We start from the raw sequence: 24,864 nt of genomic DNA on the forward strand, positions 1-24,864 counted from the left end.
ATGGCTCAAAGAGCATACATGCAAACAAAACAAACATAAAATAGGTAGGTTTACTACCCAGTTTAGTAATAAAGAAACTGAGGTACGTATTAGTACTTGCCTGAGGTCAGGCATTTAGGAATGAGGAAGGTGGGAATAGAACCCAGGCAGTTTAGCTCTAGAATCCATGCTCCTAACTGCTATGCTACAGCTCAGCATACTACCACACAGTTTGGAAAATATAATATAAATCTCCAAGGCCCCCACATACATTCAGGAATAAAAAGATACTTATTAGCATGACATGCAAGATTGTTTAGCAATTCAACCTCAGCTAGACCTCTCAGTCTCCCCTGCCATCACCCCTACCAAAGCATGGGTGTACATACACACATACACACGTACACACACACACACACACACACACACATTCTATATTAATCACATTGAGCTTCTTTCCATTAGATCTCAATCATCACCCCCCTCTATTCCTTGTGTGTATATTTAGCATTTATTCAGCTATTTCAGAAGGGCAGGGCACTGTGCTAAATAAGCATTTAATATACCACACCTCATTTTATCCACATGACAATACTGTGAGGTAGGGGGTATTATGGATTTTATAAAAATAGTCATGTAAAAATTACATAGCTTGCCCAAGGACAAATATCTAGCTAGTGAGTGTATGAACTCAAACCCAGTTCTGCTGTTATTTCAAAGGGTATGTTCTTGATCACAATTTCCCTGCCTAAAATGTGCTTATCTCCAAACAAAGTCATATTCATTCAAGCTGCACCTAGAATAGTGTTTGACAAGTAGTAGGCACTTAGATATTTCCTGAATGAATGAACAAATGTGTCTTCCTCTCCAGAGGCCTCTCAGACTCCCTTACAAAAAAAAAAAAAAAACAGTTGCTCTCTCTACATTGTCAAAAGCCTTGTTTCAAGGCTCTATATTATAAGGCTTCCCGGGTGGTATTCGATGCTTTCTACTTATATGTACATATTACCGTCTAGACTAGGAACCTTATTTCACTTCATGTCTGTTATTCTCAGCACCCTAACAAAAGGCCTGGCTTTTAACAAGCACTCAATAAGTTTGTTAACTGAATAAAGTTCCCTGAGAAGAGAGATGATGAGTAATAGACTCATTACTCATATTAAAACTTATTTTTCCTCAAGATACAAACAACATTCAGAGCTGTGATATACTCAGATGTACGCTCTATAAATATTTCTAGGTTTCAACTATCATTGGAGGCATCTAAATTTAACTCATTCAACACATATTTATGAGTAATCTACATATACCAGTATATAATCACTCTTAAGGAGCTTACAACCTAATCAAGGAGACAAAGCATTTGTAAAGGTAAGCAGTCAAACATGACTAGGTGCCACAGAATTGGTAAAACAAAATGCTGTCGGTTTGCAGGCTGTAGTCCTCCTTTTGGGATAAGGCCATGGGTTCAACCATCTGTGGACAGTCTGCAATAAGGCTCTTGTCAGTCACTAGCAAAATGAGGTGGGGGGAAATGGGGCAGTATAGTGTCCTTTCCATATAAATATATTTAATTCCCTTTTTAAAACTGTCCTTAAACTGGCATCATATTCCTCCTGCTTTTTGATGTAAAAATGTAATTTCTTTTCAAAAATAATGACCATCTCTATGTAGTTTCACAAAACTCATTTTTTATTTTGTATAAACATTTGCGAACTACTGAGCTAGGGTGTTCAAGAGAAGCATCACAGGAGAGGTGGAACTTGGAGTGAATGTTGCCAGATGAACAGGATTTGGCCGGGTGTGGAGAAGGGAGGGGATTGTGAGCAAGGGGAAACAGCCTGATCAGGGTACAGAAGTGTTCATGTGAATATTCATGTGAAATTTGAAGAAAAGCAACTAAATGAGCCTGACTGGAACACGGAAAAGGTACAGCTGCAAATTCAATTTCTGGCGTAGGACAAGCTAAAGTACCCTTCTGATAGGCCACTGAAAACAATTCTAAATAATGGGTATTTTTTATCTTCTCAAATAAGTTATTGAGTTTGCAAGACAATAAGGAAGATTAAAACAAAGAATTAAGTGAAGATAGGAACCCACCCAACAGGATAACCAACACACAAAATCTTGCTTTCCCATTGAAGGCATTTACATAGCCCAATGCGTCTTTATTCTCCTAATCTAATGGGGCTCAAGGAATACAAGGCAAAGGTAAGGTTTAGGCTAAGGTGGAAAGTATAATAGATACCCCTCCCTCACAATTTAAACTGGGGCTACAAAAGGGATCAAGGTAGAAACCCACGCGCACGCACGCACGCACGCACGCACACACACACACACACACACACACACACACAGTGAAGCCACTAGTCTCAAAACTGGGCAATAAGATAGAAAGGAAAATCCTTTCAGTTCAACCACAAGCTGGGATTACTACTGAATGGTCAAAGAAACCTCAACCCAGGAATTTGAGTCCAAGTGGTCACAAACTAAAAGTGGCCACAGAACACTAACAAAATAATATGTAAATCTTCTCTGAAAAAATTCACTTTAACATTGGTCTCAAAATAATTCTCACAAAAAGTTCTATGAAATATAAACTTGGGCAAAAATTTGAAAACACTCAGGAAAATAAAGCCCATAAAATAAGACCCTCAGAAAAGAAAAAAAAAAAAGAAAGATGCCAGAATCAGACTTTCAAAGACTTCAGATATTGGAATTGTTAGAGACTGAATTTGGAATAAATGTTTAATTTTAATAAGCTTAAAGAAATAAAAAGGATTGAAAATGAGTAAAGAGTAAGAAACTATGACGTGATGAAGCAAACTTAAAAAAGAACAAAATATTTCTCAAAATAAAAAAGAATAACTGAATGGATGGCTTAAGAGCAGAAAAGATACAACCAAAGAGAATTAGTGAGCTTACAGAAATTATACAGAATTACACTTAGAGAGATCAAAATTATTTTAAAGAGACAGCAAAAGAACAGAAGACAGACACAGAAAGTATAATATACAAGACTAATTAATATTCCAGAAGAGGAGAAAAGAATGGGGCATAACCCATAGCTGGTTTCAGAAAGTTGCTTTTAATGCTCTATTTACTTTTTTTTGGGGGGGGGGGTGGGGGGGTTGGGTCTCATCTTCACTTAGTTCTTGGTCTGAAAATAGCTGGAAATTTTCCAAAACTGACAACAGATACACATTCACCCATTTAAGAAGTCCAATGAATGCATAGCAAGATAAATAAATCTAGAAGTTCTGGTCCAAGTAAAATGTAGTTGGCACACTCTACACTGTCTCCCACATCAATTAAAATATATATATACACAAAAAGCATAGAATTCATGAAGCAGCTATTTGAGGAATCAAGAAAGTAAGTATTAGTAGATGGATTGGGGTAGAAGACCAGTAGTACATTTACCATTTTTTCCCTCCAGTATCACTCAACATGGACTCAAGACAGTTCAAAAACTGGAAGTGGACAACAGCATAAACAGACAGACTTCCAGGAAGCTCTCTAGTTCAGACTCAAGACCAGCAGCCCCTGAACAACAGATGAACAGGTTACTCCAACACATCGTTTGCTGTGAAAGAGAGGCTAAGGAACGTTTAAGGGCCCAGCTATAGCAGCCAGGCAGCCTCCTCGCTAGGCTTTCCTTACAGTTTGAGATAAAGTGTACCTTTTAGATACAATCAACAGGGTGGGTAATCTTTGGGAGGACACAGGTGTTTACATTGTCCTCTAGGCAAGGGCATCCAGGGATTAAGCATAAGGATTCCAGTAAACATCCGGGGGTCTACACATGCACAGACTTGTTTGGAAAGGTCAAGGAATAATTAGGGGTGCCACCTTCGACACTCTCCTAAGTCTCCCCTAAGTCAGAATTCCGATAAACAGGGCAGGCAGCCTTCCACACACTTCCCTTTTCTCAGAATGTCCTCCTTACAAACTTTCCAACCAAGTCTCGTGTGCTCCCCAACAAAGGAGTAGGAAAGGAGCAAGAATCTACAGGCACCTAAAGGAGGGATTAAAAGAACTTCTCCAACCAGGAGTGTGTCCTTAAGAGAGTGGGGCAAATCGCAATTTATTTTCTTTTCCTCTCTGTCCTCCCACTGCTAGGTCTGGACTACAGCTGCAATCATAGGAAGTGCACAGCAGAACAGAGTAAATGAAGTCCCCGTTTTCTGGCAGCGAAACAAAAAGGGAACACCAGGTAACCGGGGAGACAGCAGAAGGAGGGGAGCTGAGGAAAATGACCCCATAAAATTGGTTTGGAACTCCAAGGTTTGTCTCTGAGTCTATCAGCAATGTATGGATTCCAGTTGCTACACATCCTCATCAACACTTGATATTGCCAGTGTTTTTCATTTTAGCCATTCTATTGGGTGTGCTGGAGCTTTCTCAGTTTTAATTTGCATTTTTCTAATGCCTAACACTGCTAAGCATCCTGTCATATGCTTATTTGCCATCTGTATGTCTTCTTTGATAATGTATCTGTTTAATTCTTTGCCCACTTTTCATTTGTCTTAAAGAGTTGTAAGGGTTTATATATTGAAGTTATAAATAGATATTAGATATATGTTGTATATAAAGGCAGCAGTGGAAACAGAAAGAACTGTTCAAATGTGTGACTGATTAGAAATCTGTGGCTTATCTTTTCATTTTCTTAAAGAGTATCTTTTTATGAGCAAAAGATTTTAATTTTGATAAAGTCCAGTTATCTATTATTCTTGTATAATTTACTTTTTGTGTCCTACTTAAGAAGGTAACTTTAACAGCACTTTATCAATAAACTAGTGGCCCGAATCACGAATGAAGATTCGTGCAAGAATCAGCCTTCGTTCCCCTGGCTGCGGCACCACCTTCACTCTGGCTGGAGCAGCCTTTCCGCTCTGGCGCGGAACAGCTGGGGTGGTGCAGAACGCCTGCGTTGTTGCCATGGTGATTACACAAGCGTCCCGCCCCATCCCCAGATGCTCAGTGCCTGTATATGCAAATTAACCCACCATCTTTGTTGGCTTAATTTGCATACTCACTCCTGGTTGGCTGGTGGGCGTTGTGAAGGTACGGTCAATTAGCATGATACTCTTTTATTAGGTAGATTAGAGGACAAATGATATGGGAAATATTGATGATAACTCCTAGATTTCTGTCTGGGATGAATAAATGCAATACCATACTGAGACTATTTTCTTAAAGAGGACATCCATAACCCACCATTAAGTCAAACCATCTTTTCTGGAATCCACTGACTTCCCAACAGTATTCTACACTGCTTATCTATGTCTCTCTTTCACCCCAGGTTCAAACCTTGAACTGTGCTTTGCTTTATTCAGTCTGAAACAACTCTCAGAGTTTCATCTCTCTCATTATGCCAATGATTTCCAAATTTCTACCCTCTCTCCCTGGTAACAGTGGCATCCAACATTTACTGAGGGCCTTACTATGTGACAGATACTATACTTATCTTCTAACTGCTTACTGCATATTTCTCCTTAACCTATCATTAATCTATAGTCAACCAAATTCATTCTTTTTTTTTATTGTCTAAAGTTTTACATATGTCTCCTTTTTCCCCAATTGACCCCCGCCCCAGCCATTCCCACCCCTGGTAAGCCCCCACCACCCCAGTGTCTGTGTCCATTGGTTATGCTAATAAGCATGCATACAAGTCCTTTGGTTGCTCTCTAGCCCTGGCTCCTCTACCATTTGTCTCTGGATCTATTCTTGTTCATCAAATTATGTTGATCATTATATCCCATATATGAGTGAGATCATGTGATATTTATCTTTCTCTGACTGGCTTATTCCGCTTAGCATAATGCTCTCCAGTTCCATCCATGCTGTTGCAAATGGTAAAAGTTCCTTCTTTCTTATAGCAGTGTAGTATTCCATTGTGTAAATGTACCACAGTTTTTTAATCCACTCACCTGTGATGGGCACTTAGGCTGTTTCCAAATCTTAGCTATGGTAAATTGTGCTGCTATGAACATAGGGGTGCATATATCCTTTCTGATTGGTGTTTCTGGTTTCTTGGGATATAGTCTAGAAGTGGGATTACTGGATCAAATGGGAGTTTCATTTTTAACTTTTTGAGGAAACTCCAAACTGTTTTCCTCGGTGACTGCACCAGTCTGCATTCCCACCAGCAGTGCACCAAATTCATTCTTCTTGACCTCACTGCTAGTTCTCTCTCCTGACTCACCAGTTTCTGTCAATGGTACTCTGACATTCTCCAACAATGCTACTTCAAACACTGGAGGAACTAGACTAAGGTGCCAAAAAATGGCCTATTCCCAATTTGCATGAAAAATTATGGTAATATTAAGTTTTCCTACCATAAATTTTCTTAAACCTTTCTCACCCACTATTCTGTCTATTCTAGAATATATAATAGCTTTATGAAAAAAAATGTATTTTAAAATTTCATATATAAATATTTCATAATATTCCATAAAACAATACCATGACTCTATCACCTGAACATGTATGACCACCACTGAACTAGTAATATGCAACTCATAGTCCTGCTATGAATTCTTTTCTGTGCATTGTGAAACTTTTCCTATGAGGAAGTTAGACCACAGTGGGAAAGGTCAGACCAATTTGTCTAAAAAAAAATCGATTAAGGAGGGCATCAGAATACTCTATTTTTCTTCCAGCTTAATTCCAGGCTATGACTGCCTATTTTCTAGCACCAACAACAAAAACCAGCTTAGAGGCAGAGTAGAAACAACTTTCAACAATCAGTGTAAGAGTAAGTGACTTTTTATTCTACTCATAGCAACTGAGGCATCCCCAGGCTGCATCCTCCAGTTAAACCAGCACTTTGTGGACTGTCTTTCTCTGATGATTATCAGTAGTTACTCCAGAAATAAAGCATAACATTATCTTAAGAAAAATAACACAACTATTAATATTTATAGTCCCAAAGGGATTTGCCAAAGCATAATTTGAAGATACCAATTATTTGGAATCATCATAAATATAAATAGTTGAGAATTAAATATATGAAAAGACTACTTTTAAGGATGAAATCCAGTCAAGACTAAACTTCTATATTGAGTTAAACACTCAATTAATTATTCAATATATATTAACTAAGCACCTACTATGCATCACATATAGTGCAAGTCACTCAAGGTTTATAGTGAGCAAGCCTCTCAAGGTACCGGATTTCATGAAATTCAGACTACGGGAAAGACAGTAATAACCAGGCAAAGCTCCTCCAAGTGCAGCAGAAAGGGTAAAGGGGATGCTGAAAATTTTCTCCAGAGCTCTATCTGAGATAAAACCTGAAGAATGATTAAAAGTTAACCAAGGGTATGTGTATGTGTGCGTATAGGTAGGAGGTCAGGGGTACTACGGATGAGACGGGGATCCAACAAAAATGGAGAAGAGAGCACACTCAGAGTCACATAGATATGAGCTCTAATACCAAGTTCTACCTCTCCATAAGCTGTGTGCTCCAGGCAAACATCTCTGGCCATAGTCACTTCATTTGGCTCCCCAAGTGTTAGCTCTAAGACGTTGGGCAACTACAAATCTCTGTGTCTTTCTCATCTGCAAAATGGGAATCAGAGCTGTACCTTCTCCATCAGGTTGTTAATGAGGGTAAATTGAAAGATTAAGTATTAATATTCAATGAGGTAACAAATGTAAAATACTTAGAATAAGTATTAATATTCAAAAGAGTTCAATAAATGTTAGTCATTACTATTTTTATATTAATAGAGTCAAGATCTCAAAAGGTTTTGTAAACCATGTTAGGTGTGTAGTTTTTAATGTGGATATATGGGGAGCAAATGAGTGATTTTAGCAATGAACTGACATTATCAGATTTCCCATTTGGAAGGCTCACTCTGGGTACTATTTAGAGAATGGACTGGAGAGAAGCAAGAGTGATAGAACCAGTATGGAGGAATTACAGCCACTAGGATAACAGAGGATGGTGGTCTGGACCCAGAGATGGAGAAGGAGGTGTTTGGATTTAAGATGTGAAATGTCCCCAATATTTACTGATCTTTCCCTCTCGCCTACTCTCTATCTGCCTACTAAAGAGTCATGAAATCCCATTAGTTTTCACTACTCACCACTCTGTAATTGACTCCCTAACTATATACTTAGTTCCCACATCTCATGACCTTCAAGTCCAAGTTTCAACTGTCCCTGGAGAGCTTCCCACAGATAGTAATCTCACACTCAATAGAACCCAAAGCAAACCAATGAGTTATTTCCCCCAAATAACTCTTCAATTCCCTATTTTTGATGCTAGCTCTATCAGTCACCCAGTTTACAACCCCTGGAGTCATTATCCATCTAGTTGTAAAGACTTTCTTCTGATACTATTTTTTGACAACCCTCACTGATACCTGGACTCTTAAAGGCAATGTGATACAAAACAGAAGTATCTATCCAAATATCAGCCCTCATTACCTCTCTTCTATTATAGCAGGTTAATTTGTCTACCCACCTTTAGTCATTCTGCTCTTCAACCCTTATTAGTCTCATGGATCTCCCTCTCTCTCTCTCTCTCTCTCTCTCTCTCTCTCTCTCTCTCTCTCTCACACACACACACACACACACACACACACACACAGTTTAATATGGAGAGGGAGTTTTGTAATCTCTTGACTACTTTTTAAAAATTAGTTACATTGGTTATAATAATTACACAAAAACAAGTACAACATAAAGGTCAGTGAGAATAGAGCAAGATCTCTAACGGAGCACATTCTGTGAATTTTAGCTTCTTTTGTATGTCATTAGTTCAAAATATGATATCAGGCACTGAGTGAATAAAATTCTACCTCAGTAGTACAAACACCTGCTTAGTCACTGGAAGTTCAACTGGTGAACAATGAACATGAATCAGTTCTTCAGCAACAGATCTGAAAAGGGGGACCTGACCATCACCCATGGGGCACAAACAGTGTAACCCATTCACTTGTGGCAACTAGCAAATCTAGATAGAGCTCACCTTGCTAAAGGGTATATGGGAAAATAAAAGACCTGTTAAAAATATTGTGAATGGGGAAGAGGGAACATCATCTCTTGCAAGAAGAATATATCTCTGAAATTATTAAGAAATATGTTTCAGGAAACTGGCATCCTTAAATAGAACAGAAACTACATGACTTCTACAAAACAGGAACAGAAAGCAACAGGGAGAGAAAAGAGGATAAAAAGACAGTAAGAGCCTTTTTAAGAAAGAAAGACAGAAAAACAATGAAAACTGATGACTTCCATGAAGAATAAAAACGCATGGCATTAGCTCTGGCCGAGTAGCTCAGTTGGTTGGAGCATCGTTCCATACACCAAAGGGTTGTGGGTTCGATTCCCAATCAGGGCATATACCTAGGTTGCAAGTTTGAGGCACATAATGGAAGCAACTGATCAATGTTTCTCTCTTACACTGATGTTTCTCTTTCTGCCTCTCTGCCTCTCTCTCTCTCTCTTTCTCTCTCTCTCTTTCTCTCTCTCTCTCTCTCTCTCTCTCTCTCTCTCTCTCTCTCTCTCTCTCTCTCTCTCTCTCCTTCTCCCTCTCCCTCTAAAATCAATAAACATTCTCAGGTAAGAATTAAAAATAAACAAAAACTTCTCTCATCCAAGTACTAACAAAGCCCGACCCTGCTTAGCTTACGAAATCAGGCGCGTTCAGGGTGGTATGGCCATAGACCAAAAAACTTCTCAAAAAAATTCATGGCATCAGACAACTTATCTAATTGGTTTTCTTACCAAAATGTTTAAACATGAACTTAAGCATGAAGAAACAATGAGACAAGTCCCAAACGTGAGACATTCTACAAAACTGGTCTGGATTCTTGAAAATGTAAATGTCAGAGACTCAAAAAAAGGGCAGAACGGTTCTAGATGAAAGGAAACTAGAGACGTAACAACTAAATTGGACAGATGATCCCCTAATTGGACCCAGGCTTAAAAACAAAAAGCTGCAAAGGACATTATTCGAACAATTTGGAAAATTTAAATATGGATTGTTAGATCATATTGTATGAATGTGAAATTTCTTAATGGTGATAAAAGTGTTGTGGCTATGTTGAAGAATATACTTGTTCTTAGGAGATATACACTAAAATACTAACAGATAAAACATCCTGATGACCATAACTTGATAGTGAATTATTCATCCAAAAAAAGTAACATAAACCTGTGTATACAACAAAGAGGGGAGAGGGAAGAAGAGTAGGATTACCTATCCCCTCATATTATAGGGAAATAGATAAGCATTTATACTAAAAGCCACACAACTTTTATAATAGTTTTTTTTAATATAGTCCTTTCTTGTTTATGAGGCCAGCATAACCTTAATACCAAAATCTGACAAGAACATTAACAGAAAATTATAGCCAAAATCTCTTATAAATATAGATGCAAACATGAAATAATAAAATATTAGTAAATTGAATCCAGCATTATGTATAAAAAAGATAATAAATCATGACCAAATGGGTTTATCCCAGGAATGCCAACTTAGTTTAACATTTGAAAATAAATGTGATCCACTACAATAACAGGAGGAAAAAACCATATGATCATCCCAACAGATGTAGAAAAAGGGTTTGATAAAATTCAATATCCATTCATGACTAAAGCTGGCAACACAAATATCACTTGATGCGCCAACAAAAATCATCTCTCTCTAGCCAAAGGGGCAAGCTAATAAGTCGGAAAACTTTTAGAAAAGAACCACCGAACACTGTAGCCAACATGTGTTGCCTTCACTCAAGTCAGCCAAGACAAGCAAGGAGAGAACCTAGATTTCTACCCGCACCAGGCTGTAATAAAGCATGCCATCCACATGCCCCTGCCAGGTCAGTGCCATAGAAAGTAGAGAGCTGGGCTTTCATCATCCCACATGGCAGTAATGAGGACCCTCGCGATGTGGTTCAGGGGATATTGTGAAGCCTGGACTTCCACTCTCACATAGCAGTAATCAAGACCATGGTGGGAGCAAGGGAAAAAGAACCTCGATGAAATTCTTAGTATGATTTGGAAAAAAAACAAGAGCTATGCTAAAACAAATAATGCAAGGTGGGGGGGGGGGGAGAAAGGATTTAGAAACTCAAGGGGGAGGGAAAGGCAGAGAATACTATTATTAAAAAATCCAAACTCCACCCAGCTGGGGAGGTGTCAATGGAGGCCTCCTGGGAGCCAGAACTCCCACTCTGGCCCTGCAGTAAGGAGAATTCCCCACCAGAATTCAGTCAAGGCTGTCAATCAAGGCTGGGTGTCAATCAAGGCTGAACAGAGAACCTAGACATGTACCCCAACTGGCAAGAAGAAGGCAGAATACCCCTGCCTCTTCTGGAGCAGTGTCAGAGAAAACCAGCTAAAAATCCGTGGGAAAATGTCCTCGAGTTCTGTAAGAAATGTTTTCAATCCAGAACTCTATTACCATATACTAGTAAACAAGCAATTTTCAACTGGTGAGCTGCAATAATTTTTAAAAACATTCAATACCTGCCTGTTTAGTAAGGAGCACTGACCTCCTTTCCTTAGATGGTCAAATTAAAAAAAATGACAACAGCCAATATAACAATAGCTGTCCAGTGTGGGTGGATAAAAATTATACCTATATTTTTGTCAGATTGGCAAAAAAAATCTGTATTTTCTGGTGTGCTGCAGAATTTTAGTAGTTTATGTGTGCCATGAGATGAAAAAGTTTGAAAATCACTGATATAAACTATCGACCAAGTATGAGAAGTTAGACATTTTTCTGACATATTAGAACTCAAACACAACCTTTCTGCAAGTCCACTGATTGGTTGCCTCCTATAAGAACAGCGAATATACACTCCAGCAAACAAATTACAACAAAATAACACCGAGGCCAGGAAATAATGAAATTGGAGAGTGGTGAAGGGACATTCCAGGATTACAATAATACAGATGACTTTGTAAAGAGTCAGAACAGGAAGGTAGGAAGGGACCATCTGGAAAAAGGGGGAAAAACAGTCTCCATAAAGCTGCTAATATGAGTTCAAGTTTGAAAAAAAATAAAGATATGATAAAACAAATAATGCGAGGGGGGAAGGATTTTGAAAACTCAGGGGGAGGGAAGGACAGAAGACTTTTAAAAAAAATCTAAACCCAGATATGGCTCTTTCTATTCCAGTCTCAGGCACTTTCTGGGCCGAAGACAGAAATGCAGACATGGCCAGTCCAAGAATCACACCATGCATAACCAGTTCAGAAATGGTACAGAAAAGGCATTAATAAGACCTAAACATAAGGATATCTTTTAAGGATGTGGAACCTAAGTTCCTAAGGCTCTTGAGCTTTGTCAGGAAACATAAGAAAGGTCTAATGAAGATGTAGACCAATAAAACTAAGAACACCAAGGCCTTTGTCGAGCTCAAGGTCCTGAAAGGCATCAGACTCAAGCTTGAGAGACATGGGAGTCCCATGCTCTGCTGGTTGGAAGCAAGCACCAAGACCAAAGTCAAAGCCAAGACTCAGGCTCCCAAAGGTACCACAAAAGGTACAAAGTAGAGGCTTCTGTGTGCCAACATGAGCATGCAATTACTCGTGTGATGCCCTGGGCTGCTCTCTATATTGGGCAGGTGCATTTTGTTCAAATAAAGGCAAAAATTAAAATATATATAAATATATATATGGATATATAGATTAGGTATAGATTAGATACAGATACATAGCTAGAGATACACACATCCAGATATGAAACAAAATAAATTTAGCCTAATTTTAAATTCTGGATGGATTATAAGAACAAGTTTATATAACCCTCATATTAAGAACATTGTCCTTCAAATGGGATCATTACAATGCACCAAAAAAGAAAATGTTATTCTAGCACATTCTAGCACCCTAGCTGGCCTATTTTAACAATTTTACAAAATTACATATAAATTTTCTCTTTGACCCAGCAATCCCACTTCTAACACTCTATTGCCATGGTAAAAATACACAAGACTACGCATTGCAGCACCATTTATAACAGCAACACTGGAAGCAACCTAAGTGACCATCAGTATGAAACTGGTTAAATAACCCATGGTTCATCCATCCGAAGGAACACTACATTGTCCCTACAGAGAAATGAAAATAAATTCTATATACTGCTAGAAGTGATCTCTTTACAGAGTATAAAATGAGAAAAGAAAAGTGCAGAGAATGCTACCATTTATCTGAGGTGCTAGTGAGAGGAGGTGTGAATATATGTAGATATAGATATAATTTTACTTTTTTTTTAAAGACATGACAACTGGGGGAATTTTTTTTTAACTAGCCGCCTATGGAGAAAGGAAGAAACTGAGTGGTAAGAAAGGGATAGAAATGAGACTTTTCTGAATATACCTTTTGTAGATTTGGCTTTGAAACTATATAAATATTTTATTTAAATAATATTTTTTAAAGCAATCCCAAAGGTTGAAAGAAAAAACAAAAACCTTATATAATGAGTTAGTGACACACCACAGAGAAACTATTTCTAGTGATTTTCTTTATTGCTCACCCAAGAGCATGCTTAAAGATGGGAAGGGGGAGAGGGGCCAACAGAGAGGGGTAGATGGAAAGGGGAGGAGGGAGAGGAAAAGAGAGACAGACAGACAGACAGACACTGATGACAGAGAGGAAGAAAACATCGACTGGCTACCTTCCGAACGTGCCCTGAACGGGAATTGAACCTGCAACCCAGATATGTGCCCTGACTAGGAATCAACTGGCAACCCTTCAGCACACAGGACGACCCCCAACTGGAGTGGACGAGCCACTCAGGCTGGGCTCTATTGATTCTGAAACAGTAACTTGACTATACATTCCTAGTGGTATATACTCTAAGGATAAAAAAAAAAAAAAAAAAAAAAGCCAAATTAAAACAAAAACGCGTTTTCAGTAATCACATTGTTGGTGCTTTTGTTAGCACTGCTATTGAGTTGTGTGGGTACTGTGGGATAAAGCAATCAATTTAATGAAATCAGGACTTTTGGTATGACAGGAGATTCAGTTATATGAATGATGAGGTTAAATAAAAATGCTATAATCAATATGGTCATGTGATGTTGCTTACCTTCTAAAAATACACATACACAAAAACAGAAACATGCACATCCTAGTTCTGACCCTTGGAGAAAACTGATCTAGTAGAAAAAAAAAAGTCCCAAAACTATAATCTCTAATACCATTTACCACCAAAATGAAGCAAGACTCCTTAGAGAAACAGCAGAATACAGGTCTGGAGCAGGAAGCATACAAGAGTCTGGAACATCTTGTCACACCAAAAGGGAAGGAAGCTATTAAAAACTACTTGGATTTTGTCAAAAGGACTCTAGAAGTTAACCTGAAGATGCTCCCACTGGTCAAAGATAGGACAAATTAAACATCAATAGGGATAACCATAGTAGATTGAAATATAGCAAGAATTGTTTAAATCTATGTGTTTACAAAAGTCACACAGTATATAATGCCATTCATATGAAATGTCCAAAAAGGTAAATCTGTGGGGATTGAAAGTAGATTAGGGTTGCCCAGGGCTGGAGGACTTGGGAAAAAATGGGGAGTGACTATTAATGGGTATGGGATTTCTTTTTGAGGTAATGAAAGTGTTCTAAAATCGACTGTAGTGATGGTTGTGCAATTCTATGGATGTATTAAAAACCACTGAATTGTAGACTTAAAAAAATCTGTGTTTAAAGTGACAATCAAAAAATAAAATCAGTCACCTTTGGAAAATGGTAGGAAATTAACTCAGTTTAAGAAATGAATAAAGGGAATCAAATATGAACTATACCTCAAGGTAACTAAATAACTGATATGAGGAAGGTTTCCTTCATTAAAGTAGTCCAGCTAATATGAGGAAGAAATAACAGAAACAAGATATCACCATTTTACAGCCCCTGATAAATCAGGGATCAAAAGAGATAATGTGCCTCCTGAAGGAAGTATCTATCACCACCTTTAAAGTACTCTTGCCAAGAAAATGAACTTGAACTGATAAGTCTTGAACTGATCAAGTCAGTACATCTAACTATCAGTTTGTAGGAAATAAAGAGAATGGAACATATTAAACAGGATGCAATGGAAAACATATAGGACAAATAACCAACATTCTCAATAAATAAATTGCAAAAGGGGAAAAAGAGACTTAAGAGACATATACCAACCAATTACAATCTGACCTTACTTGATTCAAACAAATCAATTGTTTTAAAAAAAAACACTGATATAACTAGTAAACTTTGAACACTGGATATCTGATGATATAAAGGAAATTTTTTAGGTGTGAAATCATCATCATGGTTTTTAAAAAGAATGTCTATCTTTTAGAAACACATGGAAATATTTAAGATGAGATATGACATCTGGAATTTGCTTCAAAGCAATCTAGGTTTGGAGGGTGGGGGCAGGAGTTTATAGTCAGTTATTTATAAATGAAACTAAGTAAGCCATAAATTAATAACTGCTGAAACTGAGTGATGGACATTTGGGGACTCATACTAGCCTCTCTACTTTCATAGATATTTAACATTTTCCAAAATATAAAAGTTAAAAATAGTAATTTTAAGCACTCAGGGAAACAAAATGAGAAGTTAAAAATGGGAGTCATCTGTAATACTGTCAACAACAATATTGTTTTTGGGGGGGGAAATAAAAGACTAGAAGTGAACAGTAATGCCAGCTAAAGATAAATATAAATGATATAAATATTTTATAAAATTGAATACCATTTTCAAATATTATTTGTCAGGAGGCATAAATGTTCTTAAATATTAACATTCTAATTATTTGCAGGCTTATCTTATCTCTTAGTAGAGACATTAAGTTTCTCTTCCCCAACCAGCAAGAGGAATAGGGCTTTGCATATATCAGAATAGCAATCCTTCAAATAAATTCAGTAACATACACAACACTTCATCCTGACATACTCACAGAGAGCAAGCAAAAACTTTCTCTATGTCTTAAAACTATGAAAAGGAACACATGCATTCTTTTGACGTTTTTTAGCTCCCGGTTGTTCACACAAGTGTATATCATCCTCTCCAAGCAGTATCAATAATAGCTACCATCTACTAAACAGTCACTTATCTGTTGAAGGCTACATATAAGATCACTTTTTTATCCTCACAACCTTATAGGTGAATTAGCTTCCTTTCATAAATAAAAATTTTTTTAAGAAAACTGAGGCTCAGGAACTTATTAGAAATCAGGCGGGGATTCTGTGTAGTTCTGGGGACTCCAGCCTGAGCATCTCCAAAGCCAACATCCCCCCAGCTGCTCTCATACCTTGGAATATAAGAATTTTTGCTTGGAGTCAAAAATCTTTCTCTAGATTGGTTTCCTTCCTCCTTTTGACTCATACAGCCCAGGCAAGATCAGTGCAACATCCCTGAAACCTTTCCTATGGCTAAAGTGAGTTCAAGAGTTTATTATTTCTCACTCTCTATATCTAACATGAACAGATTTCCCCTCAGCAACTTGGCCCAGCCCACTTTAGGTCTTACTCATCTAACAAAGCACACACATTCACATGGAGCCCTTAAAGATTTCTTCCTTCCTTGCTGCATACTAAAATGCCTTCTCCCAGCCATACTTTTTCACTTTTCCTTGGAGAAGCAAACACATTATATAAGCAGTCCTCAGCTTCCAAACATTCATTTATAACTTTGCTAACCTTGCCAAGTCATCTTTGATTTTCCTCTTGCCTCTTACATGTAATTTGTCACCAAGTCATGCAGTTCTACCTAAAATCTCTCTCAAATCCATCCTTTTTCTTTCAGCAACCAACAACTCACTTTGGACCTTGATCTTCTGCGGTAAAAACTATAACACATTAGTAAACCAATGGTCTCCAATTTTTTTTCCATGCATTCCTTCCTATCAGTAAAACATTTGAACATACAATTGATATACATACATCTACTCTAATAAAAGAGTAAGATGCAAATTGACTGTACCTTTGCGATGCCCACCAGCCAATCAGGAGTGAGTATGCAAATTAACCCAACAAAGCTGGTGGGTTAATTTGCATATGCAGGCACCGAGCGGCCGCTCCAGGCCTCTGGACAGCATGGGAAGGTGGAAAGGCAGCTCCAGCCAGAGCAAAGGCGTTGCCGGCAGCCAGAGGAAGGAACGCCCATTCTTGCACAAATCTTCGTGCATCGGGCCTCTAGTTTATTTATAAATTATAAGAATGTTTTACTATACTAGTATAAGCATTGTAAAACACAAAAACAGAAATTTTGATGGTTACTATAAAAACAAATACAAATTCTACCAATATTCTTTTCACAGCCCGGATGATCACCTTGCACAAGCCAACGATATCAACTGTCCTAAAATACTGCTGCTAGAGTAAGCTTCCTAAGAACCCAAATCTGATCATATGACACTCTGAACTCTATCCTTCAATGGCATCATGTCCCAGTGGCACAAGCCTACTTTTTCAATTTCACCTCCTATAATCTCACCCGCATATCCTGTATCTCAGCTATCCCTGTTACCACCCTATGTCTTTTGCACACACAGTCTCTAAGAGAAAAATACATTCTAAATGCAATTAACCAACTTACAAATAAACTTCTGGAATGTTAACATCTTTTTTAGAGGAATTTATATTTTGAACATACCTTTTGTTACTTCCATTATTTGTCTCCTTTTCAAGTCCTAAATACTTGGAAGAATGGGTATGAATTAAAAAAAAAAAAAAAAAAAAAAAAAAGTAGAGGAGACCAACTTTGTTTTGTTCTCTTTGGTTTATTTTTCTTCCTTGTTTATCTTTCCATTTCCCCACAAAATCCTTTTAAGCAAAAGGATGTTGCAAATCCAGAGATTAGTTCCCCCTAGGGCCAGGGAAAAGGCTAAGCCTTTGCAACCCACAACCAGAATTCCAGCCAGGACTTCACAGATTGGCCTAAATAAAATCCTTTCCTACAGCAGTACTTCAGGTTTTACCCTTCCTTGTTTCACCAGGGGTGAGCCTCTGATGGATACTGGAAAATTCTTTGCTCCTGCGCACCACGGTCCCATCAGGCGCTCGCACCTGCTGCCGGCACTGGCCCGGCTCGCACCCGCTGCCAGTGCCCAACGCCAGTCCCCATCGCTCAGCACCCTCAGCGGATGCAAGTGGCAGCTGCTGGTCCCGATCACCCCTGAGGGCTTCTCCACCTCCCCCTGCTCCTGAGGAGCAATTGGGGCAGTAGCTGCCACTCGCACCCGCTGATGGCGCTGGCCCCACTTGCACCTGCTGCTGGCACCAGCCCCAATCGCTCCGCACCGTCAGTGGGTGCGAGCAGAGCCGGCGCTGTCAGCACATGGGAGCAGCAGTGGCAGAAGCGGGGCTGCCAGCCGACAGGGGACCAGGGGACATGGCAGGAGGGGCTGGGCAGGGATGCAGAGGAGGACCAAGACCTGCCCCTGTGCCCACTGCAGCCTCACAGCCCACAGTTCCTTTCAAGGTGCACAAATTCGTGCACTGGGCCCCTAGTTACTTATAAGTGAAAACAACCCAAAATCCTAACAACTGATGAATGGGTGAATGAATGAATGAGTGAATAAAATGTGGTTTGTCAATACAATGAAATATTACTCAGGAATAAACAAAATGCTCATATGCTATAATATGGATAACATTTGGAACCATTATATTACATGAAAGACAAAGAATTATATATTGTACTAGAGGCGCAGTGCATGAATTTGTACACCAGTGGGGTCCCTCAACCTGGCCTGCACCCTGCAATCTAGGACCTCTCAGGGGATATCGGATAGCCAGTTTTGGCCCAATCCCCACAGGCCCAATCCAGACAGGAGGGAGCCCAATCCTGTGCATTGTCCCCTGGTGGTCAATGCACATCATAGCGACCAGTCGACCGGCTGTTTGGTCGATCGGTTGCTTAGGCTTTTATATATATAGATGATTCCATTTATAAGGAATACCAAGAACAGACAAATCTACAGCAACTACAATTAGTGATTGTCTAGAGCTGAAAGCGTTTGGAGGGAAAGGGGAAGCGACAGACAGCTAATGGGTATGGGGCTTCTTCCTGGAGTGATAAAAATGTTCTGGAATTGGACAGTGGTGATCAATCACATTTTTGTGAGCATACTAAAAACCATTTACTGATATACTACAAAAGAATAAATTTTATGCCCTGGCCAGTGTGGCTCAGTGATTACTGTCGGCCCAGACACCAAAGCATCATGGGTTCAATTCCTGGTCAAAGGCATATACCTGGGTTGCAGGTTCAAACTCCAGCCCAGGTGGGGGAGCATGGAGGAGGCAACCAATCAATGTGTCTCTCTCACATTGCTGTTTCTCTCTCTCTCTCTCTCTCTCTCCCCCCCCACCCCCACCCTCCCTTCCACTCTCTCTAAAAATCAATGGAAAAAATATCCTTGGTGAGGATTAACAAAAAAAAGAATAAGTGTTATGGTATATGACTTATAACTTAATAAAGTTGTTTTCAGATGACCACGGCCTACAAGTCTCTGCTCAGGCCCCAGTTTCTCTCTCTGACCTTAACCTCAAATGTCTCTACCATCAGTCACTTCCCAAACCCCTTGGCTTTCTATCAGCTCCTAAAATACGGCTAGGGTTTTCTTACCTCCAGGCCTTTGTATATTCTCTACTCTCTGTCTTTTCAAGTCTCTTTACATGACCAATGACTTCTCATCCTTTAAAGTTTCAGCTCAAATGTCATCTCCACTGTAAGCCTTCCCTCTCTATCTAAAATAGGACAGCCGCTCCTATCATTCTCCCTTAGAATTTTGATTCCTTTGTAGCACATCCACATAGCTTTACGTGAATTGATCTGGGCTTTTTTATGTCAGGTCCACCAGACTGTAAGCTCCAACAAAAGTAGGAATGAATATGTATTATTATTTACCATTACAAATTCCCAATGTCTAACACTATCCCTAGCATTTAAATGCCTAATAAAATGGTAATTAGTATTTTTATTTCCCTAATGTGCCACTCCTGTATTGAGATGACTATGACTGCTGCCACCACAACCACCATCACCACCACTGCCACCCCACCACCACTCTTACCCCTTTCATATCCTTACTCATCTCTCCTGTCTCAACTAAAACAGTATCGTATTGATGAAGTCTTCCTTTCTTGAACCCACACAGTCTCTCCTCCATTTATTCACTTAGTCATCACTGGCTGCACCTCCACCATAAAAATGATCTTTTTGTATTATAAGTGGAGTATTTTTTTTGGTGGGGAGAGGACCTGCAGGAAGTTGGTTTTGTTTCACATTTCTATCTTACTACTACTTTGGGAAGCCTTAACCCGAAGAAAAATCTCTTCATTTCTATGTCCTAGTGTACTACTGGGCATGTAATATAATACTATCAGTTATGATAACTATAATGACTAACATTTATTGAGTGTTTAATATGTGCTTGACACCCTTAGTTCCATAGTGAGTGAGTGAATGAATAAATGGATAAATTTCTTGGTCACCAACCTCAAAGTGGTCAGAGTCTGACAGGGACAGAAGACAGGTATACAGGCTAATGCAGAATAAACACACCCCAAGGCCAAATCAGCTGCCTTATCCTGTCCCTCTATGCCTTCAAATGTTTGAGCATGCTTTTCTCTGAGTCCATAAATGTCAGGTTTCTTCAAACTCACTTAGAATACTTCCTTCGATTACTTACAATCCACTTCCTGCCCTTGGTGCCTGGAAACAATTTCTAGGATGTCACCACAAGCAGTATTAAGCTGCCACACCGTTTCCTGCTGTGTGTCTGCATTATCAGTTAAATTGCTTCATATTAACCACATTCCAGTCCACTGGGAACACTCAAACACCAACTAAGATTTAAACATAGCTGTCAAAGATACTAGTCACCACTGCTCCTTTTATCCTTTAAGTGTCTGCTCAGGTTTAAGGCTTAGGAGCTTTCCAGGGTACTACCTGCAAAACTGGTGACCTTTTCTTTCCTTTGTCAGGTAAATGTTTGGTGTGAGGCAAGACAATGTTTCTCTAAATAAAGTGAACATGAACTGAACACTCTTTAGAAAACATAAGGAACTGTGCCTAGACCAGGGCAAGTTGGCTTAAAAACTTATAAAACTCTTCCTCCTCAAGAGTTCAAGTAGCAAAGTGTTCTTTTAACTCTATGTACACTAAATTAGGATCTTAATTCAGGTCCTAACATATTTCTTAAATGCATTCCATAAACTCTTCCTAAACAATCTGTGTGTCAGGTACTGGATTTGACACAGGGAACTCAAAGACAAAAAAAGAGAGTCCCTACTCTCAAAAAGTTCATGTCAGGCTGAGTATGGAAGACAGACAAAGAACTGGAGTTAGTGCTATGACACAAGGGGCCACTGAAACAGATGAGGAGGAGGATGCACAGGTGAGGAGCCCCTGGCCTAGGCTGGGGAGGGGGATGCACAGGTGAGGAGCCCCTGGCCTAGGCTGGGGAGGAAGATGCACAGGTGAGGAGCCCCTGGCCTAGGCTGGGAAGGAGGATGCACAGATAAGGAGCCCCTGGCCCAGGCTGGGGAGGAGGATGCACAGGTGAGGAGCCCCTGGCCTAGGCTGGGGAGGGGGATGCACAGGTGAGGAGCCCCTGGCCTAGGCTGGGGAGGAGGATGCACAGGTGAGGAGCCCCTGGCCTAGGCTGGGGAGGAGGATGCACAGGTGAGGAGCCCCTGGTCTAGGCTGGGAAGGAGGATGCACAGATAAGGAGCCCCTGGCCCAGGCTGGGGAGGGGAATGCACAGGTGAGGAGCCCCTGGCCCAGGCTGGGGAGGAGGATGCACAGGTGAGGAGCCCCTGGTCTAGGCTGGGGAGGGGGATGCACAGGTGAGGAGCCCCTGGCCTAGGCTGGGGAGGAGGATGCACAGGTGAGGAGCCCCTGGCCCAGGCTGGGGAGGAGGATGCACAGGTGAGGAGCCCCTGGCCTAGGCTGGGGAGGGGGATGCACAGATCTGGGGCACCTGGCCTAGGCTGGGGAGGGGGATGCACAGGTGAGGAGCCCCTGGCCTAGGCTGGGGAGGAGGATGCACAGATAAGGGGCACCTGGCCTAGGCTGAGGTGGGGGGAGGGGGGCTGGCATCAGGGCAGGCTTCCAGGAGATGGTATCTGATCTTAGGCCTATAAACTCCCATTCTCTCACTTTAAAAATGTGGCTCATAGTACTTACATCATTGGACAGTTGTGAGGATTTGATGAAATGGTGTGACAGAGATTGTACTCAACCAGCCTTAGCTTGAAAGGAAAAGTCTGATCAGGCACCAAATCTCAATACCTATGCCTAGTAACTCAATTGATCATACAGCAGACACCAGCTTCACAATTACACAGGTTATTGTTTTTAATCATTTTTATTTTTTACTGAGACTGTTAAGTCCTGCCCTGCATGTTAACAGTCTAATTCAGGCGTCCTCAAACTGCGGCCCGCGGGCCACATGCGGCCCGCCGAGGACATTTATCCGGCCCATCGGGTGCCGCTGCCTGTCCTGCTTAGCAGCCGACTCGTCCCGGGCCCGCAGTGCGCATAGGAATTTTTAATAGTTTTTTTTTAAAACTATAGTCTGGCCCTCCAACGGTCTGAGGGACACTGAACTGGCCCCCTGTTTAAAAAGTTTGAGGACCCCTGGATTCCTTGATCATCAAAACTTTCTTCTCCATTATCTGAACAGTTCTCTGGCATTTCTGGTATAAAATATACTAGTTTTCTTGGTCTTTTGATAGAGAAAGTGTAAAAGAAAACTAACAATTACTGAACTTTTAATATGGGCCCTGCAGTCATGGTGATACTATAGTTACTGTTCATAATGACCCTACAACAATAGTTTTCCCCATTTTATCCTCAGGGTGAATAAGGAACTTCGTAGTTAGTAGACAAAAGAACTGGAATTTGAATCCAGATCCGATTCTACATATCAGCCTGACTGGGCCACAAAGCATCAAAGATAAGCAAGAGAAAACACAAACAGCCACAGTGCTCTCCTGCTTAAAGGGACCGCAGGGTACTCTCTGCCTCCTACTCACCCACCCCCAAGACTGTCCTACACAATGGAGCCTGCACACTTAGATTCTGAACCCCTTGAGCTCCGTGTCTTCTTTCCTATCAGGATGGAATGGTCAGCAGCAACCAAAGCTATGCCCTCCAACAAGTAGGGCTGCACCTAAGTAGAAGGTTTCCTGGCCACCTGCCCATCCCCATTCCTACCTGCAGGCAAAGTTGCACAGTCAACAGTCACCGTAAATCGTAAGTACTTTTCGTAATTTCTCTCTTCATATTCTCTTTCAGCCTCACCACAAGTAAAGTTAATATATTTCCCAAGCCCAAGTTTTTATCACAAAGCAGTCCAGTTTCAACATCAATTTACTGCATTAAGTTCTCTTGCCAAGTGCTCAGAGTGATGGGTTCCCAAAACACACTTGAGATATGTATTTGTTAACCTACAATGTTCACAAGCAAGACAGAGACCCGATGCCCAATCATCTGAACTCCTACTTGGGTTTTCTCTACCTGCCTCGTATCAGACCAGTTTCCGAACTTCTGTGTAACAGGAAGGGTAAGCATCCTAACGAGCACACTCTGCAACTCTAAGGTGCCTTTTGGAAAGTGTTTCTAAGTGCTATTGAAATCCAAGTTTAAAACTCCTCCTTGGAAGCAGGAGCTGAACGTGGAGTGCCTCTTTAATCCCAATACTTCAAGAACTGTGTCTTTTTACGTCCCAAGCCTCTTGAGCTCGTATGTGGGGCACACCTCTAAATTTTTTCCCTCATTTCCACAAAAATCAAGAACAGTGTTCTCATCCAACTCTTCCATTTTTGTGAACAGACTCTTCTAGCTCCATGTAGCAAAGGTCTCAGGGGACTACACGGCTGAACAAAAGTCACATTGCATGGACATCGACTGGACAGGGATGCAACTTTTGCATAATTATTAGATTTTGCCCCTAAAGCCCTTCCCCTTTCAAACTTCCCCTAGCGTAATTCTCAAAATGCTGAAATAAACACATTCCACAGGCTTTCTTGTAAGCAGGTTTCAAGTGTCCTGTGAAAGCTGTTCTAAGGAAAAGCCTATGCTGTCAACTTTGTTTTCAAGTGCCCTCCAACAAGTCTATTACTCAGAAAAAGTGAACATTTGTTAGTCATTAGAGATAAGGCATCTCGTGCTCTGGAGCTGAGGAAGGGAGAGGCCGAAAGAGGACCTGGCTTTGGAGGGAGATAGAGTCCAAAACAACACACCCAAACTGGCCTGTATAAAAGTCGTACTTTCCAAAGTCAACTTCTCGTCCAAACGGAGGGAAACAATGTTTCAATGGGTTCTGAAGTTAGACGCATCAACAACACTGCACCCGGGGAAAACTAACTCCAGGTGAATGAACGAGCCGAGGAATTTGCCAGATTGGATTACAGAGCCTGTCCAACAATTACCAGGTGCTCAGTTACAGCACAGAGCCATCTTCCTTCACAGCCTTTGGCCCGAGTGGTGTGGAGACTTGCATAGATAAGAGGGGAACCAGGAGGAGAGAGAAAAGGGCCTTCACCCCAGAGTATCCAGACCTTAGGTCCCTGAGGGGCCCCTCCCTCTGAGAACCTCACACGACTTTTGTGGCTCCCCACCGCCCTCCCCCCTCCCCCACCTCCCACCCCCGCAAGCCTTCGGCAGCCGGCTGCTACCTCTCTCTCAGGGGCGCCCCAAACACTCCCATTCGGGGAGTTGCTTCCGGACATTTCTCGCCCTCTCCCCCAACAGTTGTAAGACCATTTTCAGAGGCTCTCTGTGACCCCGGGGAGAAGGCCATCTGGTAATCTCAGCAGCTCCTGCCCTAAGAGTAGAGGACACCTGACCACTGGCGCCCTACCACCCCACGCGCACCCCACCCCCGCGCCTCCCTCAATCGCCATGGCAACCGTCC

General features: G+C 40.7%; 1 protein-coding gene across 2 annotated transcripts in view; it reads right to left on the reverse strand.

Moving 5' to 3' along the window:
- DENND1A (DENN domain containing 1A) overlaps positions 1 to 24,864 on the reverse strand; it is a 479,039-nt gene that overhangs the window by 453,913 nt on the left and 262 nt on the right. The window lies entirely within an intron of this gene.

The sequence above is a fragment of the Plecotus auritus genome (assembly GCF_963455305.1).
Source record: "Plecotus auritus genome assembly, chromosome: 5".
Classification (NCBI taxonomy): domain Eukaryota; kingdom Metazoa; phylum Chordata; class Mammalia; order Chiroptera; family Vespertilionidae; genus Plecotus; species Plecotus auritus.